The following is an 18,011-nucleotide window of genomic DNA, read 5'->3' as shown; positions in this document are numbered from 1 at the left end:
CTACCAGTCTGTACATTAGTAGTAAAAGCTTTGGACTTTAGAGGAATAAGGTTTGCTATTCCCACTGCAGTCTCTGCAACAGTATGGAAAGCGTTGGACTTCGGAGGGGTAAATTTACTTTTCCCTTTCCAGTCTGTTCAACAGTAGGGAAAGTTTTGGACTTGTGAAGGGTTAAATTTATTATTCCCTCTCCAGTCTAAGAAACAGTAGGTAAACTACTTTACTTCAAACACATTACATATTTGAATACCCTATCAATTTAGAAAAATATAAAACTCTACATATACATATCACTACCTAGCATAAAATACATATAAACATTAAAAAATAAACCACAATTATCCAATTTACAAAATTCATAAACAATGTAATAAGTTAGAAATGGGGTTTCTGGTTGGCTAAGGTATGCACCTAAGCCAGGCAGAACCCACCCACTCTAGTCCGGACAAAGGAATTACACACCCAAGATAACCCCTGCTCACTCGGCACGAGCAGTCAGGCCTATCCTGGAGGCAGTGTGTAAAGCGTTTGCACAACACTCACAACACCTGACGCACTATCCCCACCACAAAGGAAACACAACACCAAGTTATATAAAAATAAACAGTATTGTACATGACAAAATTATTAGACCAAACACATGTCAGTAATATTCTGCTACTCAAGCAGTTGTCAGAACGTTACACAATAGTTACTCTGCAGAACCAGGGCCCAGGGATAGCACATCCCCGGCGCGCTTAAAATCGATAAAACCCAGGCCACAGCGGTGATTCCGGCACAACACTGTGCTTCCCAAAGTGCACAACGAAGGAAACAACAGAAGGAGGTGCTCCCACGGCGCCAACAATCTGGAAGGCGCTTTCAAGGTGATTTGGGGCATAAAGAAAAGCACTCTCCAGGCGCTATGCTTAAAAGGCAGTGCAGGGGTCAGGGGCCACAGCACCCAGCCCCTGGGGGACAATAGCAGAATGGAGCACAGGTAGGTATGGCCCAGCAGCAGGCCAGCACCAGGTGGATGCAGGCAGTTGGCAGTTCCTCCAATCGACCAGGCAAGTCACAGGCCAGCACAACAGCAGCAGTAGTCCAAGGCGGTTCCTGGGAAGTCCCTCCAGCAGCATTCTGTGTCCAGTTACAGGTAAGTTTCAGTTCCAAGTTGTCTCCAAATTGTGGGGAAACCTCCCCTGTACTTATACTCAGTTTTTACAGTGGTTCAACAAAGAAGGGGAGAGGAGGTTCCAACCAGTTACAGCTGGCTCTCGGAGTGCCTCCTCTCTCCTCCAGCACAGGCTCCAAATATCAGTTGGGGGTAAACAACCATTTTGTGTGAGGCCAGGGCACAGCCTTTACAGATGCATGTGTGCCCCACCTCTCCCTTCTCTCAGCCCAGGAAGACTAATCAAAATGCAGATGCACCTCTGTGACACCTCCACCCTCCCTGTGTACAGGCTGTCTGAAACATATGCACAAAGCCCAACTGTCACTCTGCCCAGACATACATTGGAGTCAAGTTGCAAAACACCAGAGTCATAAGCACAGAGAAATGCTCACTTTCTAGAAGTGGCATTTTTGTAATAGTAAGAAAAAAAACACTTACACCAGTAAGCAGCATTTCTCACTACCATTACAACCATACCAAACATGCCTAGGTTAACACTCATAAATCAGGCAGTACCCCCTAGACATAAGGCAGGGCTTTTCCAATGCAATCCTATGAGAAGGCAGTACTCACAGCAGTGAGAAACCAAATAGGCTGTTTGTCACGACCAGGACAGGCCACGCTACTATGCACATGTCCTGCCTTCTAGATACATAGCACCCTTAGGGCTAGCTAGGGCCTGTGTTAGGGGTGACGTACAGGTAGTAAAAGGGGAATTCTGGGCCTGGCAAGTAGATTTAGATGCCAGGTCCCTGTGGCAGAAAACTACACACTCAGGTCCTGCGCTAGCAGGCCTGAGACAGGTTTGAAAGGCTACTTCAGTAGATGGGGCAAGCAGCGCTGTAGGCCCACTAGTAGCATTTAATTTACAGGCCCTGAGCATAGGGATACCACTGTACAAGGGACTTACAGGTAAATTAAATATGCCAATTAGATATAAACCAATCATACCAAATTTAGAAGGGAGAGCACCTGCACTTTAGCACTGATCAGCAGTGATGAAGTGCTCAGAGTCCTAGAGCCAACAGTGAGAGGTCAGAAAAAATAGGAGGGAGGAGGCAAAATGTTAGGGGATGAACCTGACAAAAGTGCCAGGTCCACCAGTAATTTTCAATTAAAAATAATGGTTATTCAATTATTAATTGATTTTTTTTTCCACCCTATACCCCTACAAATCTTGCAACCCACACCTAAAATAGAATGAAAATAAATAGGTATAACACATTTTACATACTGGATAATCAATTATATAATTAATGAACAATTAATACATAATAATTAATTAATAATTACTCAATTAACTTTCCACCCTATAAACCCAGCAGACTAAAATATAACTCAATTATATAATTACTACACAGTTTACATAATTATTAATCAATTAAATATTTAATTAGACATTAATAATTATTATTTCTATTATTTAATTAACTTCCCACTATATACTTCTACAAACCTAGCAGCCCACAACTTCAATATAACTGAAGACAAGTATAACATAGTATACATAATTAATAATCAATTCAATAAATATTAATACATTATTAATTGTTAATTAATTTACATAATTAACATACTACCCAAAACCCCACACATTCCAGCAGCCTGCACCTAAAATATAACTAATGTAGGATTATTACACAATGTAGATAAATATTATTCAATTAGATAATTAATAAATTATGCATTAATTGTAAATTAGTTATTACTTAATTCTCACACTTTACCCTACAAACATAGCAGCCTACACCTAAATATGCATAACGAATACAAATCATATACTTACTTAAAAAATATTTATTAATTATAACTTAATTCACGTAACACTCTACCCCCTGCAAACCCAAAAACCAGTTACAACACTATAAATTATTATTAACGATTAAATTCAAAATGGTAAATTTGTTACAATTACACTCTCTATTTAAAGAAATTAATAACAATCATACAAACAATACTAACACTTGCAATCAAAAAAATTAAATTAATTTAAAAATGATACTCTTTACAACTATACTATTGAAAACGATACTTACAACAGTGAAATTCTTAACAACGATATTACCTGTAAAAACGATATTCTTGACAACAATATTACTGCATCATGCAATATTTTTGTTTCAAGATATTTCTGTTTCCCGATATTTACAACTCGATATTTTGTCCAAATAGCGTGATTGGAGCTTTGGATGGAAAATCAAGAAGATGGGTTCTGCTTGAAAGGGAAAAATGTAGCAGCTCATTTTTGCCCTTCATAGAGACAGATGAAACATTTCCATATAAGGCTCAGCTCTGTATCAAAATATGTGAAAGGGAATATGGAAAGAGTAGGGATTTATGAACAGGATGGTGGCGGGACACAGGTTCAGCACCTTGGGTACAAGAAAAACCTGATGCTGTATATTTAATGTTAGGCTGTCTCTTTTTTAAAATATAAACAAAAACTGATTTTACGACTAATCATAAAAGATAAGCTTGTATGTCAAAAGGCATGGCTTTAACTTTATGGATCACTTGAGGCATTAAAGATGCAAATATTGCAATAGTGGGGATTGAGTTTTACATGGATTATTCACTCGTTTTTATGCAAACTCTTCATGATGTGTATAGAAATATATATTAAAAATGGTTGTTTTGTTTTTAGCAATAACCCTAATGATGTTTAACGATAGCATTGCAATTACTGTGATTTCAAGACTGATTTTAAAACCGATTCTTTCCATATTTGCTTTATGAAACTGAGCCCTGTTAAGAAATGAAATAAAGGTTTGTGATGACCATTTATTTACCCTCTACGTGATTTACTACTTAGTGCGTCATACAAGGAACACATGGAGAATAATTCTTATCTGGCAGCATTCATGCTCCAATAGATCCTGTCCTAAAGAAGATTACTTCCTGGAAGACACTGCTGCGCTCTCTGATTGGAAGCAGATCTTGAATTAAAATGGATGTTTTTCACAGTTCTCCACTGATTAAAGAATCTACCATTTGCTATTCCTAAAAGTTGTTAGCACCAATCAATAGTGCACTCTCTTATATAAAGTCATTGTGACCTCTGACTATCTTACATTCTGGCCCCAATTCTACGTAGGAGCTGAAATAGCTGCGGGCAGGGCAATGGAGATTACCACTACAAATGCACTTCAAGGGTTTTGAAATGTCAAATTTAAATGCCACTGTAATAGCCCCTTTCAGAGGGTGCTGTGACAGCAACATGGAGAATAACAGAAAGTTACAATGTCCTTTGCTCTGTCACACTTTCATTCCTCATCCCCACAGTGTAACCACAAGGGATGTAGTTTAGGCGGGGCTGCTTCAAAGGAGCGCTATTAACATTACAATTTGTTTTTCTTTAATTACAGGTTCAATTGCCCATAACTGGGGGGTCAGGTAGTTTTTTTTTTTTTTAGGGATCAGGGCGGTTGGGTATGCCTGGGTACTTTAGTTTATCGGGGATTAGGATTGTATTTTTTTAGGGCAGGTGGGGGGGGGGGGATCGAGAAGGTTGGGTATTAGGGGTGGGAGTAGTTTTGGGCCTTAGGACAGGTGGGGAGGTTTGCATGACAGAACCACGCATGCCATTTCGCATGCGTTTCCACATATGCCTTTACTAGGCATGCTTTTACAATGAAATTAGAGGTAAAGGCCTGCACAGTAAAGGCATGCGTGGAAATTATGTGGTTGTGGTTCCGACCGATGTTGTTAAGTCATGCGTTGTTTCGGCATGCGTGGGTCCATCATACAACCGCTTGAAAGCACTGTCTCAGTCATAAACATACAAGACCACCACATTTTGTTTATATTACATACACAGGAATTTTATATTTTCCATTATTACATGGATGCAACAAATTCTGTTATAAAAGTGCAAGCCAGTACATAGGCCCTCATTACGAGGCTGGTGGTCTTCATACTGCCATCCTCACGGTCAGACCGTGGCGAACGCGCCTGCTCTGGGGATTACGACCCCTCTCTCCACCGGCATTTACATGTAAATGCTGGCAGAGATGGGGTGCAGGAGGCACCACCGGGACCCTGCACTGGGCCCCATGGCTAGCCCCTGCTTTGCAGACTGTGAAAACGCTCGATGGGTGCTGGTGCAGTCTACGCACCACAACATTGCCGCCAGCTCAATTATGAACCGGCGTCAATGTTATTGTGCGTTTCCCGCTGGGCCAGCGGGAATCTCTTAATAGGGTCTGTGAGAGGGCTGCTGCATAGGCGGTAACCCGGCCGCGGTAGTTTGGCAGGCGGACTTTTCCGTCCACCAAACTCATAATTAGGCACCCTAGCATCCTCAGTGAGGAATATTGCAACAAATATAAACGATTACAACAAATACTAAGTACAAAAGTGTTTGTATGCTTACATTTTCAAGTGTAACCAGCTGAATGGCGTTGCTACGGGTGCTAAACCTATATAGTCTAATGTTGTGCAGTTTTTCTGAGTTCAAAACAGAAGGGAACTGAGAAAGTAGATCTGGGGATTATACCTAATTGGGGATTGTTGCTATCAATCAAGGCAATTCTTCGGGACCAAAAACCTAATCTACTCTTGATTTGGGAAGTGTGAGTGTGATATTAGCAAAAGGTACCCAATCTCATGAAGCAATGGCCTCACAGGTATAATTGGGTACATCTCAGAACCAACCTGGAATGAGAGAACAAAGCATGTTTAAAAAATACAAGAGTAGGTATTCAAATGTCAAACCTGTATCGAAGGTGAAAGTGCATTAGGTAGGTTACAGTGTAAACACATGCCAAAAACTAAACAACAATTCTCAGTGATTGGGCAAAATCGCATGACAATCAAACATATGAGTAGGAAAGTGACACACAAGTGAAGTAATACACTTTCCTTTTGCTAATGAACAAATCACACTTCCCCAATCACCAGTAGATTAGGTTGTTGGCCCTGATGAATTGCCCTGATCAATAGCGACAACCTTTGGCAAGACACATGTCGACCTCTATGTACACTTCTTAATGAGCTGCATTGAATTATTAGCTCCACTTTCAACCAATCACTGCTTTTAATCATAACAAGAGGACCCACATATTACATTTGCTTTGTACCTCTTAGCTATTTCTAGTCCACATTACACCAGTCTACACCCAGAGTACCTCCACCCACACTTCACTTCGGTGTCTTATTCAAAAAGAACTCCAGCAAAGAGCGTCCTCGAGGGGCCCGTTGGGCAATGCAGTGAGAAGCTGTCCAATGTGAAGCATAAAACCCACTAGTGTGTGTGAGGGCTCTTGCCTCTAAACAATCAGATCCCCTGATCTACTGTCTCAGCTCCCCTCCGACCTTCTCTCCATTCTTCCCCTAGAGGAACTGCTTACTCCATTGGACTATATAGACTTTCAGGGAGCTTTTATGCTGGACTTAGAAGCTCTCCTAGTCCCGCCTTTGTGTTACGGATTCTAAACCGGCCATTGCCTACCAATTTGTTTGTTTTGTCGTATAATGAACCAGTGTCACCTCCTACAAAAAAAGAAATATTGCTTTCTGAACAAAATGCATGAATGAGATAAAAAATGAATGTCACAAAAGTAAGATGATTGAGTGTACTTTTCAGATGTAAAATAGCCCCAGATTGAAAGGGAACCACTTCCTAGAAGGCAAAATGATACACCAAACAGCGAACGCAAGAGATGAGAGATGTACGGTCCTCTGGGCTAGCTAAGATGCGGCTGATACCGTCTCAAAACAGTAGTAAGTGGGGAGCTACGCTGAGTACACCATAAGAAATAGGTTAGTTTACATCAGAACAAAGAAGCCAGACCTAAAAACCTTAGAAAAAGAAAGAGGATGAAAATTAGAATAATGGTTTCCAAGAGTTACGGGATAATGAACATCCTATCTTGGACATCTGAGCACTGGGTTTTAGTTGCTTCAGTTACATGAGTCAATACTTTTCAGTTACTTTAGTCATGTCACGCCCACAAGTTGCCCATATTGACTATCACGGGGTTTTTGGGCTGAATGGATAAACCCCCACCCATACTGGAAGTGAGTAGTAAAACCAAGAGCCAGAAGATGAAAAATGAAATAATAGTTCCACTATCATTTTAGTTTTCATCCGCTGGCTCGGCCAGCAGTACAGGGGAGGGCCGGGCTGTGCCCCGGAAGGTGGTGAAAGTGCACTAAGCGCACGAGAGTGTTGGCCAGCCGTCTGATTCCCCAAGGCTAGTTTAAGTGACTTTGAATTGCCATGAGGCCGTTTATCGTTCACTGGTTAAACAGCAGCGCCATCTCGTGGTTAAGATTTATATCCTAACCGATTTGATTTTTTAATTGTATTAAAATAACAAATTGATAGAGTAAGAGTTAACAATAATTTTTGTATAACATTTTCAGCATTTGCTTCGCACTGAAAGCTTTAGTAAATCTGCAACACCCTAATAGCGATCAAGTATTGTACTCTAATGCAAAATGTGTACATTAGAAGCACAGTTCATATTTTAATTTTTTTTAAAGATACGAGAGCAATGATTTTAAATAAGCTATTTCTCTGTTTTGTGAAGCTGGTTTGCAAGAAACCACGACTGTTTGCTATTGGCAGTATTAAACAGTGTGTAACAGGTAGAAAGAGAAAACCTACGTGTGGAAAGAAGATGGATAATGAATCTCATAGAATTGCTCCGAAGGGACTCCGACAGAGGGCACATTAACATTTTTGAATGATCATTAGAGGCCTTTAACCTTTACTGAGTTTTAAAAAAAATTACACTTCGAAACGTTTAGAATGTATCAAACTATGGCTTTTATCATCTTTAGTACATTAAAGGTTCTTTGCACCCAAAGGTTCCAAAAGTGTAGACTGAGCGGCTTTGATTTGCGTAGCACAAAAGCCTTGATAATGAATGCAACGCGGGCGAGAAACTGAACAAGCGGCCATAGCAGTTAATACTGCAAACATACAGTACAACTGGCCTATAAGACATTTTTAACTGTTTCCCCAGACTATTATTATTGAAAAAGATAACACATTATATATGCATAGGAGGGATTTTTAGTCAGCAGGCTCCATTCTTTAGTTGACCTTCACATTTTGCTTCAGCCCGCTACAGCGCACAACGTGGGGCAAACGGTCAGCACACTGAACCCATTGACTTCATTCACTTTGAGTGACTGCACAAAGTCGGTGCACATAGGGGCATATTCGCAAGCCTCTTGCACCGCCGGTGCGCCACCTTTTTTGAAGCTCCGGCAGCGCGGAGTGCTGCCCCATCTCTACGAGGCCACGCACAGCCACCTTCCATGGCTTTTCATGGCCTCGTAGGTACGGTCTAAGGCAACACAGCGCAAGTTGCCGCGTTGCCTTACACTGGGTGAGAGAGGTGTTCCATGGGAGTTGCAGTGGGTTTTCCCACGTAACACCCATGGATTTTGACACATTTCCCGATTTACAAGGACATTTAAACCTGGGAATGCGTCAACCCCCCAGGGGAGGCATTTTCTTCTCGTTCTTTCCTCTTTCTGTGTGTGCTGCAGAATGCTGCAGGAGGAAAAAGCCTCAATGGATTGTTTTTGTGCAGGAAGGTGCCCCTTCCTGCGCAAAAACAATCCTGCCAACAAAACAGACACCCTTTCACCACGGTGCAAGGGTGCCTGCGTTAGTGCTAGGCACCAAATTGTGCACTGGCTCTGGCTGAAAGGACAGGAATGCACCATATCTCATAAAAAAAACTTGCAGCGCTGCCCTACGCCAATGTTTTGTAAATATGCCCCATAGTTTATATTCACCTAAAAACAGTTCCTTTTGTCTTCAGTCACAAAGCTGGTTGAGAAATGTTTTAACATTAAATACCAGTTAGTGATTTTGCCTACATTTCAGCTATCCAGTTAGATAGATATTTACTTTCTGTCTGTCCTATCACGTCCGGTTATGAAGTGTTTCAGTGCCACTGTAATATTGTGGTTGCCTGCGATTTAAGTGCTTGGTTAGATTGTGATATATTCTTGTCTCCCTCATGATAAAAAATTCTAAAAACACATGGAGCAGCTGGAAGGCTTTTCACTTAAAATTATCACTAGTAAAACAAGCGTATCACTGAATGTTATTAATGTATTTTATTTCTTGGAAGCAAATAGACTCCATGTTTGGGTGCTGGCATATTTTCCTCTGTTGTTTTCTGTCTTTGTGGCACATGTTTACAATATTATTATTTTTTAAATGAACCATTGCACCAGCCACCCAAGGCAAGTCCTATTGGCTTTATAAAATGTGTGTTCAATATGCAATTTGTGTAACAGTTGTGAAGAGTACATATACATATGCAGTCATTTGCATGAAGATAAGTGTATTCAAGGTTATGTCTCAAGTACAAATGTTATATATGATGCAGCCAGATAGTTCTGCGCTATAACATAATGCTAAGTTGTTTTTAGCATAAAGTAGACCTGGTAGTATTTCCATTTGTCTTGCGAATTATATCATGGGCACTCCACACTTTGTAAATACAACCCTAAACAAATTTTGTCCATTTACGCAACATTATGCTGTTCAAACCTTAATAAATCTGCCCCTTGGTATTTTCTTTTAGTTTTTATGTCTTATGCTTGAGGGGTCACAGACCATTTGGATCCTTCAGAAAAGTCTCAATCTCAGTGTCTGGGATGATATTCAGTCATCTATACCAGACTGTCAAATTGATTCCAAAGGATAGCAAACTTTGACAAAGCCAATAGGCCTGACCTTAGCAAGCTAGTGTGGTGATTATGTTTTATTTTTTATTGAAAGCATATGACACAAAAATAAAAAGACAAACAAAAAAGAAAACCTTCTGCCAGCTACATTTCATGGCTATATGATTAGGATAAAATGCTTAAACTTACAACAACTGAAACATCACTTGAAATATTAATACAATAGTATGGGTGCTTCCAGGTAGGTAGGTGTCCTTTAAAACCGATATGGAAAACCTTTTACATTTTCATGCACATCACAGGAAAATATGATCTGATTAGTGCAAAGAAAATAAACTATTGCCTTTGAGTTATTGTAACCTAAAGACATACTTTAGACACACATAGGTAACAAAGACAAATAGAAAGGAGAAATCTTGTTTAGAAAAAACGAATTGACAAAGTACAATATCGTCCCATTTGTTAAGATCCTCAATTTATGCAGCAGATAATGAATTATTTGGCAACAGTGACACATCTATATTTATGTGAGAAATGCAGTAGGCACAGAATCGCATAATTTGAGTGCCTGTGCCTATAATCCACAAACAACCAACAACATAGGGAACATTATTTAACAGAATTACACAAATTCATTCTTCCTGAACGCTTATTGATTTTGACCCTAAACCCTCCTGGATGACTGTTAGCTTTCTTTTCCACTGTTCTTTCTATTAATCGTCATCAACTCCATGCTATATCAGTTTTGAACTCACTTAAAGTCTCCTTTTAGGAGTTCCACAGTTCCCTTTTACATTATTATCTCCTCCTAGGAATTTCCAGAATTTCTCAGCCCAAGCACCTCACCCTTTCTCTTAAATGCTGCCTGTTACTAAATCATTCACACTCAATCTCTAACGCCAAATAAAGGCATCAAAATAAAGGGTAGGCTATTGAACTTCATCGGTCCCAATCTAATACCAAACAATCACCACATATGCTGAATCTTGGCACAAATAAATATCCCCTCTATCTGCTTTCACAGTTTACCTCTTAATTTAGCGTAGCACAGACCACCCTTCAAGTTGGCAAGATACAACAGGTTCTTCAAAATGTGCCTACAACCACCATTCCCCTCCATCCACACCACTTATATAATCAAAAGTAGTCATCAAAATACATCTCATATCCTTCAAAAAAGTAAACCTCATTAACATCTTAATCATTTAACCAGATAACAACAACATAGACAGAACCAAAAATGACATTTATTGCAAACTTGTGTAAATACTAGCTCTGCAAATGCACACCACAAGAAAATATTGAACCACAAGCTTTAAGCACTTTTCATCACTGGAACTTTGCTAAATAAATATTCCAACCCCATTCTTGATCTCCTCATTCCACAGCATTACACAATTCACAGAGCTGATAGGTAACACAAAATCCGAAAGGGCATAGTCCTCATAAAAAAACTCATTTTTTTGCAAGATCTCCCACCACTAACTTCTGGTGCTTTGAATTCCAAGAGTCTCTCTTATTACCTTGTACTTGCATACAATGTATCGCCCGCCCAGAATAAAACCTACTAAATTCATCAAACAAGAGCTAAGTGCTCTTACTCAATAATGTTTTCTTACGTGATCATCTTACATTCACAAAAAATAATGTTCTCCACACATGCCACAAGATCACTGTTCCAACACATTAAACCACTATCAATCACCCAATTAGACCATACCATCACCCCACCAAGAAAAATGTGATGACTTTTTCACAAAGAAACTTAAAACTTTAAGAAATAACGTTGACACAAATGCCCTACAAACTTTCCACCCCCCTTAAAATTCTCTCACACTTGAAACTCCGTCTCACCTACACCTAACACCATCAATAATAAAACAGAAGCCTAAAAACTAATTTCATGATGACGTACCAGCCAAAATAATCAAGGCTAACTTCCCCATCTTTGAAGACACATGGTGCAGCTAGATGACTGCATCCCTTTGCCAAAGCATCTTCCCAATTACAAATCAGACCTATAATCAAAAACCTCAAGCTCAACACTAACCATCACATTTTCTTTTTATATCCAAATACCATGTCTCATGAAAGTATTAGAAAAAAGATGGCAAACCAATTAATGAACATAATCTCAAAAGAACAACTCCTATCAAACTGTCAATCCAGATTTAGATCAGGTGTTAGCACTGGAACTGCTATGCTAAAGATATTGGATGATATATTTCACATCATGGCTCTTGTCTACTTGTGTTGCTTGACCTGTCAGCAGCATTTGTCACAGCTGATAATCAAAGGCTGCTACAGACACTTGAACACCCCATGGCCTTTTGATAGAAGGTTCTAACCCGTTTTAAATCCTACCAGACCAGTAGATCCTTACAAGTGAAGTTCAGAGACCATCCCTCCACCCCTTCAAGTTGTCCTGTGGACTCTCGCAAGACTATCTGAGCTCTGACTTCAGTCAAATTCAATCTGGATCCCATAAACCTTATCCTAAAAGACGGTGGTCTAACCCTGCATCACTATCTAGATGACACCGAGCTATACCTAAAAGTCTCAAAACTGCAAGACTTCTCCACCCTGAGAATCTGCCTCTCCAAATTGCAAACATGGATGAGTGAGAACTATCTTCTACTAAACCCTCCCCAGGACAGGTTTTCTCCTCTTCTTGATATTCCTCAAAAGCAAACTTAACCCACATTTCTCAAAATCTCTAAATGTGGAGGATTTCTCACCCACTCTGTCTTGCTGCCGCCAAGCTCAGTACACTAACCTCTGTCTCAATCTTTCGCAAGCAGCTTAAAGGTCATTTTTTTATGCAATCCCTAACCTAGTTTCACATTAACTAAATTAACTATTTTGTAACATTTCACTCAAACCTAGGGCCTAATTTAGATCTTGGCGGATAGAATGCTCTGTCACAAGCATATTACAATCTCCATAAGATTTAATGGAATGTTAATACAGTGGACGGGATATCCTTCACATTTGTTATGGAGTATTCCTCTCCACCAAGATCTAAATAAGGTCCTTAATCTTTGTCTTGTAGTTGCTGTTCTCTCCCCATCTGAATGAAATCCCAGTTTCTGATAGTTTCTTGGTTGAAATGTTACATGTCCTCGTACCTTTTGGTCCAGTAGTGCTATGTATGTAAATAAATTAAATGAATAAATACATTTTTTGCACTTATTTTGAGATTTCTTTGTGCCATAGTCATACCCATTGGAGTCTGCATCGTAGGGAGCGCTAGTGCCTGCCCCTCTGACACCAGCCAGGGCAGACAGAAAAGCTGGCTTGAGCAACTTTGAGTGAAGCAGCAGACAATTTAAGCACCCAACCTGACTGACTTGTCAGTTCTGGTGTCCATTTTGCTAAGGATTATACTGCTGGCAGCGCTAAGTGCACATGACAGCAGCACACGTGAGAGGTATACAAAGGGACACATGGATTATGCATGACTGAAGGGCCCTTTACATGTTTGCTCTCCTCAGGCATCCACAATTCATAGACGTGCTGCACACACTCCCTGCAGTGCTGCAATGCACAGCATAGGAGCCTGCTAGGGTGGTGACGTGTTTTCAGTAACGTGGCCCCCAAGCCCTTTGAGAATAGAGGATAGAGCAAGGGTGAACAAAAGACACCTGATGCATGCCACCTGAAAGCTAAAAGCCATGCAGAACTCCAGAGAGAGCATCTTCTCTAAAGTAAGTAAAGATAAAGGAGTGGCAGGGAACAAGGGAGCAGGATGTATATGCTTACGTGGGAAGGGGAAGAGGAGTGCTTTAATATTTTTATTTCAATACCCCACGTTTCTTGTTGCTCTGAAGCAGGAAAGGCGCAGTCACTGCAACCACAGGATTTAAACACACACGTAAACCAATCTCAACAGTAGGCCTTAGACCTACATGTTTTCACTAGCGCACATGAGGCTGTTTTCTCTTTTCTGTTTACATGCAGCCTAGATTGTTTTCACCCTGGCAGATATTTTAAACTTTGAGGCCGTTAAATGTGGGCATTTATTTAGAGTTTCGCTTTAAAGACAAAGTTAAACAAATTCTAGGTTAATTTCGGATTGTAGCTTTATAACGGTCTTGTGTTTATTTTGTAGTTCCACTCCAAAAAGTGATGCAGTTTCTCTCTAGGGGGACAGCAATTAACTCTTGATAGGATGACATTAATTCAGTTTATTTGGGGCTTACACAAGGCTCATTTGCAGACTTTTGCAGTGGTGCAAAATAAACAGTTCATTTAGTGCATGGTTTGAAAAATAACGCTCCACATCCAGCATTCACAGGCTGCTCTGCTCTTGCAAACTAAGTTATTGCGTTTAGAATTATATGTTCGATATTTTAATGAAATGCTTAGCAGACACAGACCCTTAGTATTCAAAATATGGAGATATGTGCCTTCCTTCATCTCAAGCTTTTCCTAACTAATTGGAAAACATTGTTTTTTTCCAAGTTTCAGTCGTCTGGAATAACCCCCCTCATGAAATCTGTGGCATCTTTAACTGCATACACTTCCAAGGCTAAGAAATACTTACCTGTTATAGGTATTGGTTTAACCTATGTAGGCCCAGGAAACCCTTCCCATGGTAGTTTACTATGTAATTGATTGTAGACTGTCAAAAAACATATTTCATTGAGGGCACAAATAGGAAAGATGTCAGTGATGTAAAAATGTATTGCATTTTCCATTTCACTGAGGTTCAGGCAGAGATAGGTCCAATGTGCAGAGTGTCCTGGGTAATAGAAGAAACGGTAGTGCCACAGAAGAAATGGCTATAGTGTAGATCTGCATGTGTGTGCCCAGAGTATCCTGTATGACAGAGGGACCGAGTCAGTGATAAGTGGTACATGTGTAGATTATTCTTTGTGATACAGATGGAGACTCAGGCAGAGATTGGTGCTGGATGTATAGAATGTGTAGAATATCCTGTATGATAGAGTGAGACTGAGGCAGACACAGACATAGCGCTGTAGAATATTTGTGTCATAAATAGAAAAGACTGGGGTAGAATAAAATGCAAATTGTGTAGAATATTCTGCACAACAGAGATTGAGGCTCATACACTGATCAGTGCAGTGTTCAACACAATTGTGGACTAGGCAGAAATACATTCAGAGTGTCTTAAATATCTTATATATTTCCAAGGGAAAAGCCAACATCTTTTACACTCCATTGCTCAAGAAGAAGCATAGTCAAACACAGACATCACCACCATCTCTTGGTTCATTTGCTAATCAGAATACAGCCTAAGAAGACTAGCAATAGAATGTCTGGTAGTTGCTTTGCTCCAGACTTTGTAAATGTAGGAGTACTTGCTACAATAGAAGGAATCACTCACTTCACTGGCATGATGTTGTTTGCAAAAGGTGTTTGCACCCCACCACTTTCAAAGTTCACCAGCTGCCACTGGTCACATATCCATAACTTTATAGCTGTTGTTGTGGCAGTCGAGGCCCAGGTGGTACATATTCTATAGGAGTGCACTCTGCAGGGACAACTCATAGGTCCCACATCAGAGCGTTGGATTCAGAAGAGCATTTGAATCGGAATGAGGGCACAATTCACAAACTACATTTTGTAGTACGTCTGTACTATGGTATTATGCATGTACTATAAAATACTATAGCCTTAGAACCCGGCGTAGCGGGCTCTACCGGCTATTAAAGGCCCGCTCCCGCGTTAAATGCCTGAGCCGAAGGCGAGGGCATTTAACAAGGGAGAGGGACTTTAATAGCCGGTAGAGCCCGCTACGCCGGGTTCTAAGGCTATTAGAACATTCTGCCACTCAGGGCAGAATGTTCTATTAAAAAAAAAAAATGTTCATGGAGCCCGAGGGGATTAAAATCCCCTCGGGCTCTGTGAGGCTTTGTTCACAGCTGTTGCTGTGAACAAAGCGAACATTGGAATGTTGGCGCTGCAGGCTTTTACCGGCCAGTAAAAGCCCGCAGCACTCCATTGTTTTCAATGGAGCCCCAAGCATTCCAATGTTCTAATAATAATTAACTTACTGGGGAAATCTTCACTTCTCCTGTCTTTTCTATACTGAGATATCTGCTAAAGTGGTGGAGATTTCTGCACATGTAAGTATATAGTTTGTAGTAAATGTGGGAGGGGCCGCAGTAAGTGGATGAAAAATACTTACTTTCTCTCTCTCTCTATATATATATATATATATATTTATATTTGCATCACAATACAAACAAAATACCCACTCAGCACCGAAATGCAGTGAAAAAAACAAGTTCATTGAAGAAGCTTTGCTCGAAGCATTTTGGCCTGAAAAAGGCCTTGATCACGTGACAAACATGGCATTGCATTCCTAACAAATAACAAGCTGTCATAGAAAGTGGACTAGGTGAAAGTGAACCTGCAGAAAGAATGGACACCACATTAGAGTGGTCCAAAATAAGTACACATAGATGATTATGTATATGATACTATGAAGATTGCATCAATATTTCACAAAAGAACTAAAAAAATAATAAGATGATAAAATGCACATTTAGGGCCTGATTTAGGTATTTCCGGACAAGTTATATCCCCCGCCGAAATCTAAATCCCATTAAATCCTTTGGGGTTTAGATTTCAGCGAACAGGATATCTGTCAATGTTGTGACGGAGTAACTAGTCCACCAAAATCTAAATCAGGCCCTTAATCTGTATGCAGTCTGTATTGGCTGAACATAATACTGTTTAATGTGTGAACTAATGCATCCTAAAAACGAATTCAAAATTACACACGACTACTAGGGCTCTACAAACAGTACTAGATCCTTGGACTCACTCATGTTCATACCTGACTAAAGAAGTGTCCAGATTTCCTATACAAAATATACATTCTGCTCTATGCCCATCCAGGCTTCTGAAATATATCCCATGTCTTTCAATATAAGAATTGTTGCATACAAGACGCTCTCAACAGAAAAGTCGTATGCTCCTGTCCAGCATACAATAGGTAGAGTGCATGCAAAAATATATATAAAAGGTTTTAGCATTGAAAAGTTATATTAAATAATTAATATAATTTTGAAAAAACTAATTACTTTAAACTTTTTTAAATAGTTTAAGTTTTTATTAAGTGTTGGTGTTTTTTTTAATTCCATTGAAAAACTAATATTAATATGTCTATAGTAAATTAATATATTGTAATTATTTAATTATTTAATACAGATTTAATTTGAAGTATGTAACATTCTATTTTATTAGTTATTCGGGGCCAGGTGTATTAAAAAGTTTTGCACTCGCAAACGGTGCGAATCGGTAAATTCAGCCGTTTGCGAGTGCAAAACAGTGGTCTGCGATGCATGAAATGCATTTGCAGACCACAAATAAGAAATCGCTAAAATTGCGATTTCTTGCGTTGCGACCTGTAAATTGCGAGTCGCAATTTGCGAATCGCAATTTCCAGGTCGCAAGGCTATGCTTGAAAAAATCGCAAATTGCGATTTTTCCAAAAATGCCATTTTGCACTTGCAAAATACCATGCTTTGCAACCAGGTGGTAACCTGGTGCAAAATTAAAAAATGCAGTAAAACTGCATTTTTAAATTAAACATGTAAAGCACACATGCCCTTTTGGCATGTGTGTACCTTACATGTTGAAAAAAAACTTTTTGGGGTGCAGGAGAGGGGGCCTTAGGCCCCCAGCACCCTGGCCTTTTGCATTTCCGAAATTGCGATTTCTGGTTCAGAAATCACAATTTTGGAAATGCAAAATATTCGCAGCTATGGGCCAACAGGCCCATAGCTGCGAATGGGGTGGGTATCGCAATTTGCGATTCGGTAATAGCATTTGCGATTTTTAAGAAATCGCTATTACCGATTTGCAAATGTGATACATGGCCCTTTGCGAGTCGGTAATAGCGATTTCTTAAAAATCGCTATTACCGAATCGCAATGGGCCGTGATGGTACATCTGGCCCTAAGTTATTAATACTTATTTGAACTTAATTTACAATTTTATTTTACATTATTTTTGTTTTTTGTTTTTTTAAATAAACTTTAATAATTGTACCTATATTTTACAATAGGGAGGTCTCCATCCTGGTGGTGAACACCACCTACCTTTGAAAAGGTACTCGTTGCAAATTAACACTGATAAATGTATTCATAGACGTCTACAACCCCGTCATTGAAGGGGTAGAGACATGTAAGTATACACTTCTAAGTGCAAAAGTTAATTTGCA

At 39.7% G+C, this 18,011-nt stretch overlaps 1 protein-coding gene across 1 annotated transcript in view; it reads left to right on the top strand.

Annotated features, from left to right (window-relative positions):
* Window positions 1–18,011, top strand: part of IL12RB2 (interleukin 12 receptor subunit beta 2) — a 323,099-nt gene that overhangs the window by 170,965 nt on the left and 134,123 nt on the right. The window lies entirely within an intron of this gene.

This window comes from Pleurodeles waltl, chromosome 4_2 (genome assembly GCF_031143425.1).
Source record: "Pleurodeles waltl isolate 20211129_DDA chromosome 4_2, aPleWal1.hap1.20221129, whole genome shotgun sequence".
Lineage (NCBI taxonomy): Eukaryota > Metazoa > Chordata > Amphibia > Caudata > Salamandridae > Pleurodeles > Pleurodeles waltl.
Note: the sequence above shows the minus strand (reverse complement) of the source record. Positions and strands in the feature narration are given on the sequence as shown.